This window comes from Eschscholzia californica, unplaced genomic scaffold (assembly GCF_041429995.1).
Source record: "Eschscholzia californica isolate CP2 unplaced genomic scaffold, dmEscCali1.0.p SCAF_6, whole genome shotgun sequence".
In the NCBI taxonomy this organism is placed as follows: domain Eukaryota; kingdom Viridiplantae; phylum Streptophyta; class Magnoliopsida; order Ranunculales; family Papaveraceae; genus Eschscholzia; species Eschscholzia californica.
Genome location: NW_028238483.1, coordinates 12,060,832 through 12,072,762, shown reverse-complemented (window position 1 = coordinate 12,072,762; position 11,931 = coordinate 12,060,832). Strand labels below are relative to the sequence as shown.

At 35.4% G+C, this 11,931-nt stretch overlaps 1 long non-coding RNA gene across 1 annotated transcript; it reads left to right on the top strand.

Annotated features, from left to right (window-relative positions):
- Nucleotides 1-6,336: 6,336 nt before the first annotated feature.
- Nucleotides 6,337-10,677, top strand: LOC147531756 (uncharacterized). Its single transcript, XR_015228075.1, has 3 exons — nucleotides 6,337-6,880; nucleotides 10,220-10,291; nucleotides 10,405-10,677. It is a non-coding gene; the product is annotated as an uncharacterized LOC147531756 (long non-coding RNA).
- The last annotated feature ends 1,254 nt before the right edge of the window (nucleotides 10,678-11,931 follow it).

Below are 11,931 nucleotides of genomic sequence, written 5' to 3'. Positions count from 1 at the left end.
GTTATTGAATTTGCACAGTATATATATATATATATATATATATATATATGTTAGTTTTACAAAAAAAGATTAAAATATTTTTTCAGAAAGGGAGATGGGTTCTACCTTCTACAATCGTTTTGAATTCAGATTTCATAAGTTTGCTTTTGAATTTAAGAAAATCTGAAAATTTAGCTGAATTTGGGCCAAGGTCAGAATTTACTGAAAAAAAACCCATATTTCAGACTTCTAAACAAGTCTGAAAAATAGGTCTAACGACTGAAATTCGATGATAAATGACATTCTATCCCTGTATAAAAGTCCCAACAGTGAACAACACCACCACCGACAAAACCATCGACACCACCATTGGGAAAATCACCACAAACCACTTGGAATACCACCACAAACCACCAGCAAGACCACCACAAATCTGACACCACCAGCACTACACTGCACACCACGACCACCACACATCAGACCATCATCACATGTAGGTTTCAGCCTAAAGGGGAGGTAGCGGTGTAAGATCGGTCGTGTTACTCTTTCGAACAAAATCACCCTTTTCATCCCTTTTTATTAGACTGGATTCTTCGATTTAATGATCTTACACTGCACACCACGACCACCACACATCAGACCATCATCACATGTAGGTTTCAGCCTAAAGGGGAGGTAGCGGTGTAAGATCGGTCGTGTTACTCTTTCGAACAAAATCACCCTTTTCATCCCTTTGTATTAGACTGGATTCTTCGATTTAGTGAGTTTAATCAGCCACATCCTTCTTTGAAGAAAAGGGACCATGAAGATTTGAAAAGTGACAGTTTGAAGAAGAAAAGGTTGGTTAAAAAATTCTATAATCTGAACCATTAGGACCAACTAAGAGAAGCACATTTCTAAAATAAAAATTTAGGTGACCAATATATGGACAATCAAATATCTTATGTGGCCAATAATTTTATGTGAACAGATGAAAAATTAGAAATCTTATATAGACAACAATTTTTAGGGGGACATTAGTCTAATATATTTCACTCATGTCCTCTAAAGATTAGAGTTTTTTACTTTAGACCCTCCCTATTTTCTTCTTCCATAAACCTTCATCTTCTTCTTCACCAACAACTAAATTTGTAGAGAGATTATTGATCATGGCAAGTCCATGAAAATCAGAAGACATTGTTGAAAAACTTAGAATTGAGATTTTGTTCGTAAATTTTGTTAGGTTTTCGTTCGAATTTGTCCACAATATAGTTTGTTGAACAAAGCCAAGTCAATTAAAGGCAGATGTGGTCGTGTTCATTAACCCTGGAACCCCTAATGAAATTTGGATACGACAAAGGAAGACAGCAGGCATTGAGATTTGGAAACTTTTTTTTTTTTTTTTTGTTGAAAAGAGATTTGGAAACTTAACAACCGAGTCATTGACTAAATTCTAGACTTTTGCCAATTGGAAACTCACTTCTTTTGATTTATAAGATATTCTTTTAAGGTGAACTTTTGATACTGTTCGTACGATAGCTTTGGGAGTTGATCCTGGTTGTTTTGGAGTTGGTTCGCCTGATATTCCGTCTTTTGTTGGGAAAGTGATGAGATGTCTAAATATTGGTTGTGGAAAGAAACTAAAAGAATAAATATGTGAGATAAATAGATTTGCAAAAGTAATTCATACAAGAATGAAAGAACTTTTATTAATGGGATTATGCATTCAACACAAAGAAAACAAGATCAGATCTTCTAACAATGTTTAGGAGATTAAAAGACAATGAAGGGAATCCATTTCAGACAAGTTCTTGAGAGATATTTGTGTAGTCGTGAAAGAAGAAGAAAAAGTTTTCTAATTTTAATCTATTTTATTTGTTTATAGTCCCTAAATTTTATTTTTCTAATATTTAAGGCTTCATGGTTTTGTCCCCGTATTAAGTAGAAGTCAATTAAGTCAAGTATAATTGGTCCGAAAATAAATAATTGGCCTGAAAATTGTTATCGACATAAGATATTTGATTGTCTATATGTCGACCACTTTTATTTAAAACAAATAACAATTTGTAGAAGAGATATAACTGCTTGTATCAAACAAACAACTGGTTGTACAGAAACATAATTTTATCATGATTCAAAAAATATAAACATCATCTTATTGATAAACAAAAATTTCGGTTGAAATTGTGATTCAGTGAACTAAACTATAGTTAGACTACATTACTTTTGCTCAAAGAATCAAATTGATATCTCGGGAGCTGGTTTGCCATTACACCAAATTATTTTAACCTAGATAGCCATTGTGGCATTGTCTCTGTCAAATATAATAGTATTACTTGTTATTTGAGTCTTATTTTGACCCATTTAGTCATTACCATTTTACTATTAGGCTTAATTAATTTAGACTAAATCTTCTTTTCTTACACTTCCACGTCTATGAGAAATATCAACAAAATACAAAGTTGGACTTAAGGATAGAAGTTTACTTTTTTTTTTTGATGAAGAAGGATAGAAGTTTACTTACTCAACAAAAAAAAAGAATCTCACAAAAAAAAAACAAAAAAAAAAAGAATAAACAAAATAAAAGAGGATAGAATTTTTACCAGCCTATCTACTTTTGTGTCTATTACATTTTGTTCACAAACAACCTTTCATCTAATACACCATTGTCTCAGACGCAAACATAAATACCACTCTTTCTAAGGCCGCGGCTTTGAGGAATAAAGAATAATCTCTGGGGAATAAATTCTCTAGGGAATTCATGTTTTTTTGTATATTATCGGGGGAATATTTTATTCTAGTCCAAAAACTCACTTGATCAAATATTGCCCCCTAATCTTCATCCTCTTTATCACCTTCACCACAACAACTTCCCACCACCACCATTCCGACCACCATTGCCACCTCTTCTCTTTTTTCCCTTCTCCTCTCTAAATCACTGTTACTCTCTTTCTTTCATTGGAGATCGCTCTCATTATTTCTCTCGTTGTAGACATATCTCTCTCCCAGTCTTTATCTATCTTTTTCCCGGTCTCCCTCCCTCTCTTATTTCTCACGATATATACCAATCCTTCTTCTTCTTCTTCTTCCATGGGTTGATTCAAGACTATTAAATCTTTACCCTTCACTTAATTTGTCAAAATTTAATCTGGGTTGGTGGTTTTTTTCTCAATCAAGGTTGTGAGATTGGTAGTTGATTTGCTGATTTCTCTGCTACCTACCTGTAAGAGAGGGTGGGAGGGTTTGGGATCTGGTTCATTTGTGTACGTTCTTCATCTTCTTATTCACCCTGGTTTTTTTTTTATTCAACAAGGGCACCATTTAGTAAGCTTTGATCTTGGTGTTTGATTTTTAAGATGGGGTATATGATGGTGAAACCAGATTATGGTAAAAGGGATAACAGAGCATGCCGTTTCTATAACTAAATTGAATGCTAACTTATCAGCTAAACTGAATGCTAACTTATCAGTTCAATTCAGACTTTTTAGCCCTAAATCTTTGAACGGGTAACAATGGAAGATTTAATTAGTGAATAGAAGTAAGATCCTTCATAGTTCAAGAAGAAAAAATGGAAGCAAGTAATGGGTTTTACTCAGTTGATGAGTTCAATTTGGAATCAAAGTGGCTGATTGATCAATGTTTGAGAGATAGGGAGTAAGAAGATGATGATTAAGGGGCAATGTTCGATCAAGCCCATTTTTGGATTAAAAAAGAAATATGTCCTTCGGCCTATATTTATTGACTAAAATCTTTATTCCCCGGAGAATTTTTTTTATTCCCCAAAGCCGCGGCCCTTTCTAAAATCTATCTTCACAGACCAAAATATGAATATATGCGTACGAGATTTGATTTTCTATCACCCGTCTTACAGATTTTTGAGTCACACAAAACTACTAGAAGTAACTAAGAGTATATTGCTATGCAAGACTTCCCTAAATGAAGTTGGTTCTTTTCTTACTTACCTAATAATAGTTGGGGTTTTTTTTAGGTCAAGACCCACATTTATTTAACTATATTAGGGGACACCTTTAAAAACATTTTCGTTTAGGCGTTAACCTCCAAAGCTCATTTTTCGTTCAAATAGCCGTGAAGTAGTGGTCGTGTCAATCACATGCTCGCCTACTGACCAAAATACCCCCATTTTAATTTTTAGTGTATGACCCCCATTTATTTAGCTGTATTAGGACTACACCCCAAACCAAAATACTTTGTCCATTCGAATAGTTTATCCCGAGCCAATACCTTCCCATCTCACGATCAATTGAATCACCCTAGTTACATGTCGAACCACTAACTCTGAGGTGAGCATGACCCAGTCTATAGCCCCCATTTATTTAGCTATATTAGGACTACACCCCAAACCAAAATACTTTGTCCATTCGAATAGTTTATCCCGTGCCAATACCTTCCCATCTCACGATCAATTGAATCACCCTAGTTACATGTCGAACCACTAACTCTGAGGTTCGCCCATAGACTGGGTCATGCTCACCTCTAGCCAAAGGCCAGAGCTATATCCAAAGGCCAGAGCTATATCCAATCCACGAGTGACTCCGGTTGGTTCACCCTTGTTACGTTCTCTGTCTCGTAAGTCTGATGTTCGGCTATAGATTGGTCATACTCTCCCCGAGCTAGAGCCAATCAGCGAGTGACTCTAGCCGAGGTGTCACTTGTACTTTGATGATAGGGTGGAGCGCGTCTTTACCAGTCCAAGGTAGTTGTACCCAAAAATTACTTGTATAGGTCAAATTCAAGTTATAATATCCACCAAACAGAACCCAAAAAAGAATGGAAGAACAACTAGTAGTAGTTGTACTCAAAAATGGTGTAATTGGTTTCAAAAGTCTCAGTTTTATAATTGTTTCTCACAAAAATCTGATCTTGAATCTTCTAGTCCTGTTTTAAGGAGTTGGTATCCATTTCTTAGACATGGGTTTCGAAGAAAAGATGAAATCTTAGAAGATTTTGCTAGAGAAGAATTGAAATCTAGAATATAAGTAGAAGAAATTGAAGAAGAAGGAGAAGCAATCAAAGAAAAAGAAACCGAGGAAGAAATTTATCCATGTTAAATCGATTTTCAGATTCTCCTTCAACAACTAACCAAGATTCAGAGCAAAAAACAGAACCTAAGTTGACAATAAAGAAGAGCAAAAACAAGAGATTGAAATGAACTCCAGATTGGAACCAGAACCCATTTGCTTAGATTCAGCAGATCCACAAACTGAAGAAAAATCTGGATTTTAAAGTGAAAATTTTAATATTGGAAGCATCATTTATTCCAAAAGAAGAAGAAAATACTACAGATTTTGAAGTTGGTGGTTGAGAGGAAGAAGATACTTGAGAAATAGGTGGTTGTGAAGCTCCAAGTGGTATTTTGGTCGGGGGTGTAGTCCTAATATACCTAAATAAATGGGGCCATATACTAAAAATTAGAACGGGGTATTTTGGTCAGTAGGCGAGCATGTGATTCGCACGAGCACTACTTCACAGCTATATGAACGGAAAATGAGCTTTGGGGGTTAACGCCTAAACGAAAATGTTTTTAGAAGTGTCCCCCTAATATAGCTAAATAAATGGGGGTCATTCTCTAAAAAAACCCTAATAGTTATGATGAAGCTAACCATCCTGCCTGAGACACCATGAGACACCAAACTGCCAAAAAAACGGAAAACATAAATATCTTTGTAATTAGACACTGACTATTTCAACAAAAAAAAAAAATTAGACACTGGTCTTCCGGTGATGCCTTGACAATGGCTTTGACTAATAAATCACTTCCTTGTCTAACACTCATGTTACGCGCTATGATAAGAAATAAGTAAATAAAACCAATGGTTGAATTTATAATATAATCAGTCTTTCTAAAATAGGGTGTGTAAGTCTCGCACCGGAACCGATACATCCAAAATCATCAACCGCACGATCTTCGTTAACCAATACAACCTCAGGTTTGCTTCCATTCCAACGACCCATAATGATCTCAAAATCCTTAGACCGGGGACGGGAATGAAAAGACGCAGGAAGATCAAGTAGGTTGACATCATTTTTCAGCTTACGGATAGTTGGCTTATTTAGTTCTTACGTATCTCAAAAAGTAGTGAAATATGTTTATTAAAAAAGGTTGATTAGCTTAATTTGTTTTACAATAAAAAAACTTACTTTTCTTGTGAAGTATTTACAAGCTGAATATGCAGAATAACTATTGTCTACAAGAAACGAATGTAACCTTCCGCAACATCTGGCAAAAACCCCTCTATCAAGATCCCTGATCTTTCTTCGTACAAATGTCCTGCCATGTCAAATGAAACTAATAATGCAGATCAAAACATCTACAACAATAAATGAGTCACAAATATGAAAAATATTAAAACAATGTCTCTAAACAATGACTCACAAATTCAAACATCAATAAACAATGTTTAAGAAATGCTTCTAAAACAACAAAAACCAATAGATAAGCCTCTAATATGTGCTAGCATAATACAGAAATTTCTGATGACATGAATATGTAGGGGTGAACATTCAGTATCCGAACCGACCGATCCAAACCGATGCAAACGATTTTAGACGGTTCGCGAATTAATCCAAAAGTGTTCCTGATTGGTTCAGCTATAAAAAACTCAAAACGGAGGCCTTCAGATCGGTTTATGGATTCGGTTGCCGGATAGTTGAAGCAACCTAACCTAACCCATATTTAACACATCAAAACAACAATAACTCTAAAACAAACAAACCCTAAGATTTTTGCTCTCCCTAGTCCCTCCCATTCGATAGTTTACCACCGAACAGTCAACCTTAAGCAAAAAAACTCATCTTTTCTTCTAACGCTAAGCAAAAAATCTCATCTCTCTACCTCTCTGTCATCTACTCATTTCCATATCTCTTGAGCTGCAACTCCAATTTCTCTCTTCAAAACCAAGAGGTAACACAACTCTCTCTCTCTCTAGATTTACTCCTTTCCTTCATTTATTTCTTTGTTTATGCTTTGGTGTTCTTGATTTTATTTAGTTTCTATGGTTTGTGTTAGAGAATAGATAGTCTATGGATGTCTTGGATGAATAGTCTCACATTGGATGGGCTAATATTGTGACTCTCTTGTAGAGCCTATATAAAGGGCCAAAGATGTAATAGCTAATCTAACACTCAATCAATACAACTCTTCTCCCTCTTATATCATTTATCTAACATGGTATCAAGAGCATTGTTACTCTAGCGAGTTCGATCCTTGGATTTCCGATTAACCGCTGGAGGTAGTCCGTCAATGGCTACCGTCCGCCGGAGTATTGTCGGAGTATTACCCGAATAGTTTTCTAGTTTACTTTTTCAATCTAAATAAGGTAGATTTTTTTTAGTTGTCAAGTTTAGTTTCAAAGATTTTGAGTCTTCATGTAAGTCTTCAACAATGTATGGGTTTCACCATTGAAGTTTGAAGGTTTAAAGATCAATCTCTAACTCTTAGATCTATCTATCCCTACTTATTAATAGTAGGAGATGAAGATCTAAAAGAGTAAAGCAAACAACTATATTTTGTTCAATCTTCATGGTGGTCTTCTTTCAAACCCACAATGTCAAACCCAAATGTAATGGCTTCTTTCTCTAATGGCTAATTTCTCTTTCAAAATCAACCTCAACACAGGATCCAAAATCCAACCCAAATGTTCTTCTTATTTTTAGATTTTGTAATGGCTTATTTTGCTTTTTCAGATCCCAAATGTAAAAGCTCTCTTTCTCTCATGGAATGATTACCCATAAAATATCATCACTTACATTTCTTAAGACTCATCTCTTAAAATCCCTTCATCTCTATTTCCTTCTCTACCCACTTCTCTTATTACTACTACTACTAATTTTCTCTCTCTTCTATTTGTCAATGGGTTCTCTGTTTTGGTGGCTATAACACCTTCTTCCCACTTTATGTAAACCTTTCTTTCTCCACTCTCTCTCTAGATCTAATGTCTTCTCAATCATGTGGGATGAGTTTAATCTTCTCAATCTTTATTTTCTAGATCTCAATGGTTCCCAACTGTTTAAACAGTGGAGTGGATTTTCTCTTAATTTCTTACTTTCTACAGAAGTTTTGAATGAGTTTTTCAAGATTATATTAATGTTTTTTTTTTTGAAGTTGAATTGTAGGTGGGATAGTTTGATTCTTATTTTGGTTTGTGGTGACATTACTTGTGCATCCTTTTTGGATGTGTTTAAATTGGAGGTTGATGTGGGCGTAATGAGGGATGTTCTCTGTGTTGATGAACCTTCCTGTTGGCGCCCATGATCCGATTCTTATGATCATACTGGTTTCGGTTCAGTGGTAGACAAAATGGGGAAGGAGACTTAGGGTTTCCATTCCTTAGCACGTGGGTGCCCATAAGATTTCGGTTGATTAAGTTTAAAATTATTGGGCCTCTTTCCTGATTTGCCCTTAAGAATGATGCAAGAACCTGTTGGTGCTTTAAAAAAATGGACCATAGTAATTGTGGTGCCTATAACTAAGTGTGTTGTTGTGTGGTTAAGTCTTCAAGTGTGCCTCTAAAATCCCTTTTCATACTTTACTTTTCTCACTCTAAATTTCTCACAAGCTTTCTTCTTAAAAGCCCAAGTGGGTCAAGCATTCAATGTTTTTTTTGTTCTCCATTTCTCATGCCCAAGTGGGTCAAGCTATCTAGCTTTTCTTTTCTCTATCAAGCCCAAATGGGCCAAGCTTAAGCTTATCTCTTTCAACTATTTACGCCCAAGTGGGCCAAGCTATTGTGCTTCTATCTTTTCTCTTTTAAAGTCCGAGTGGGCCAAGCAACCAATGCTCTTTATCTTTTCTCTTTCAAGCCCAAGTAAGCTAAGCTTTTAAGCTTTTCTCTTTTTCATCTTTCTTTCTCATTCTCAAGTGGGCCTAGCTATCATGCTTCTTCTTTTTTGTTTAAAGTCCAAGTGGGTCAACCTACCACTATTCTACATCTTATTTACCTCAAGCACACACATTAAAACAACACCAACATTAGTAGTAAAAAAAATGAAACATCATCAAGGCAAAATCTACTCAAACTCATGATCTTCCACACTTGCAAGTCCCATCAGTTTGAGGGGGAGTAGTATGGAGGAAGTCAAGTCACCATTGACCAACGAAGTAAAAGAGAAGAACAAAAGTTGTTTTGCATTTAAGTTATTTTATTTTGTGTTTAGAAGTTATTGTAATGAGTAAGGATTTATTGTATCAACCCATTGTACTTATCAATATCTTGATAAGTACATTGGTTTGAGGGGGAGTGTTAGAGAATAGATAGTCTATGGATGTCTTAGATGAATAGTCCCACATTGGATGGGCTAATATTGTGACTCTCTTGTAGAGCCTATATAAAGGGCCAAAGATGTAATAGCTAATCTAACACTCAATCAATACAACTCTTCTCCCTCTCATATCATTTATCTAACAGTTTGATCATTTACTCATCTTCGTCTCACAACCTGATAGAATAACAAAATAATCAGTCTAACTGGATAAAAGATTCAAGATATATGTAATTCCATCCATTATGTGTTCTTTAATATAAAGAGTTAGATATTATATCCAAAGGGTTTTATGTCACCTGGTATTCCATAGTATCAATAATGATAATGAGGTTGATGAATCTGACCTGTTTAGACCCTTGATGAACAAGGTGAATTTGGTTTTGGACGCTTAGGTTTATCTGTGATAATGTTTTATCTTTTAAGACCATGAAATGAATTGAATTGAACTGTTTTCTCTATAGAACACAAGATCTGTGGAAGTTACTTGTTTTACTTGCATTTATCATATGTTAGGAGAAAAGAAAAGGAAGGGGATAGATTTAACTGTTCCTTCTTTAGTTATAAATTTGTTGTTGAGATGATGATTACTAAATCTAGGGTTGACATTTAATGTTTTTATTCATTAAATATGACAAAATTTTCTTTATATTGCCAAATTTGAGATCTACTATTTTTCTTTTCTTTGATTTAGATCTTTGATATTAGTAGGTGTTGAATTTATGGTGATCTATATAATTCTGTTTTGTGGTAAATTTAACTGTTCCTTCTGTAGTTGTTAATGGAAATTATGAGAGAGAGAGAGATTTGATTTTGTTTCTTGATAAGAATATAACGAAAAGTTTCCAATTTTGATTTCGAGCTTTCATGGATGAGATTGAGGAGTTTGAGTCTGGTAATGCGATATTCGTTTGTGTTTATAATTGTCTTTCTTTTAAGTTTTAGCTATATTATTCTCTAAATCGTTGATATTATATTTCAGTTTCAGGTGTCTCGGGTAATATGGATGATCTTGATTTTGATGATGAGCTATGAGTTGATGTCAATATAATCAGTAAATCAGACAACTTCACAATCTTATATTGCAATCTAATCTTTTATTTTCGTATTTGCATTTGTCATATTTGAATTGGAATATAATGTCTTTTGTGTTTGTTTATATTGTAGGTTAATGCATGTGGAAGAAGTAAATGATGTGGAGAATGGAAGGAACGTTTTTAGTACGAGGAACAGAGGAAGGAAAGGACTTGGAGGAATTGAAAAATCTACATTGTGAACCTTTTTTGTTAATTTGAATCTATGTTTATCGTTTTCTTTATCTTACTCGAATGTTGATAACTTACGTTAGATCCTAGAATTAATGGTTTGTGACTTAATGGTTGGGAACCTACGTTTTGAATTTCTAAGTATATAATTGCAACAGGTTTATATGTCGGAGAATATAACTTGCAGTAGGCTTATATGTTGGAAAATAGAAATGTGTATGTAAAAATTTCAGCAGGTGGTTCGGTTATCCAATCGAACCAAACCGACCATTTAGAGTTCGGTTGGATAACTGAACCGATCCACCGATGGTTTGGCTCGGCTAGAGCTTTACAGGAACCGAGACTTCCAGTTCGGTTTATGTATAGACCGAAAATTTCGGTTATCCAACCGATGAACAGTCCTAAGAATATGATAGGATTAAGTCGTGAGTTTATTCTCTCCAATAGTACTTATTGTCTTATTGCTTTTCGGCATGTTGGTTAGTGGATAATTTCTAAATATTCAGCCATTTCAGCAAGTACTGACATACATGTTATAATTCGACAAAGTTGAATTAAGATACTCCACATGCTTGCATAAATCTTAGAAATTCAAAAATTTCTTTCGAACTTCTACTTTAACGTCTATCTTTGATCAAAAAGAAGAAAGTAAAACTAAAATTTAAGCACATACTAAAAGTTTTAAGTCAACCTGTCTCAAGACAACAAGACCGTTAGGCCCGAAGAGATGCTGTTATGGCAAAAGTGAGTAATCCAATAAAAGCAATATGAAATAAAGAACAATCACACAGAACACAAGAGATTTACGTGGTTCGGTTGGTGAGACCTACTCCACGGTGACAAAGGCACGATGATTCCACTATGATAAGCAAACAAGTAACACAAGAGATTTGTGAGAATTCGACAACGATATCTCATAAGGTTTTAGTTTATATAGCCACTAAAACCCTAACCCCACCGACACACCCCTCACCGATTTGTGACAAAGGCGCGACATTTTATGTCTCGGAGTCCAGCTCTGTCTCGGAGCCCTACTTCGCCTACCAGCCTTGTCTTAGTAATCAGCTCCGCTAACAAGTCCAAAATTCCGCGCTGAGACCTTCGGTCTCGGTAGGCAATGACCACTGCTAACAATTCTCCACCTTGACTTGAATATGCTCCTCTTGACTTAAGTCTGCCACCATCATAGCTCAGCGCCTCTGAGCCGTCGTCGCTTCAGCCCTGTTAGGGCTTGCCCTCCAAAGGGCTCAACATCTTGAAATCCTAATCAAGTCTAAGCAATGATTAAACTTGAAAGTTGTAACTGCCTTGGTCAACATATTCGCTGGATTCTCTGCCGTGGACACCTTCTTCATCGTGATCTTCCCTTCTTCAATCACGTCTTCGATAAAGTGATACCTGACGTCAATGTGTTTAGTTCTTTCGTGAT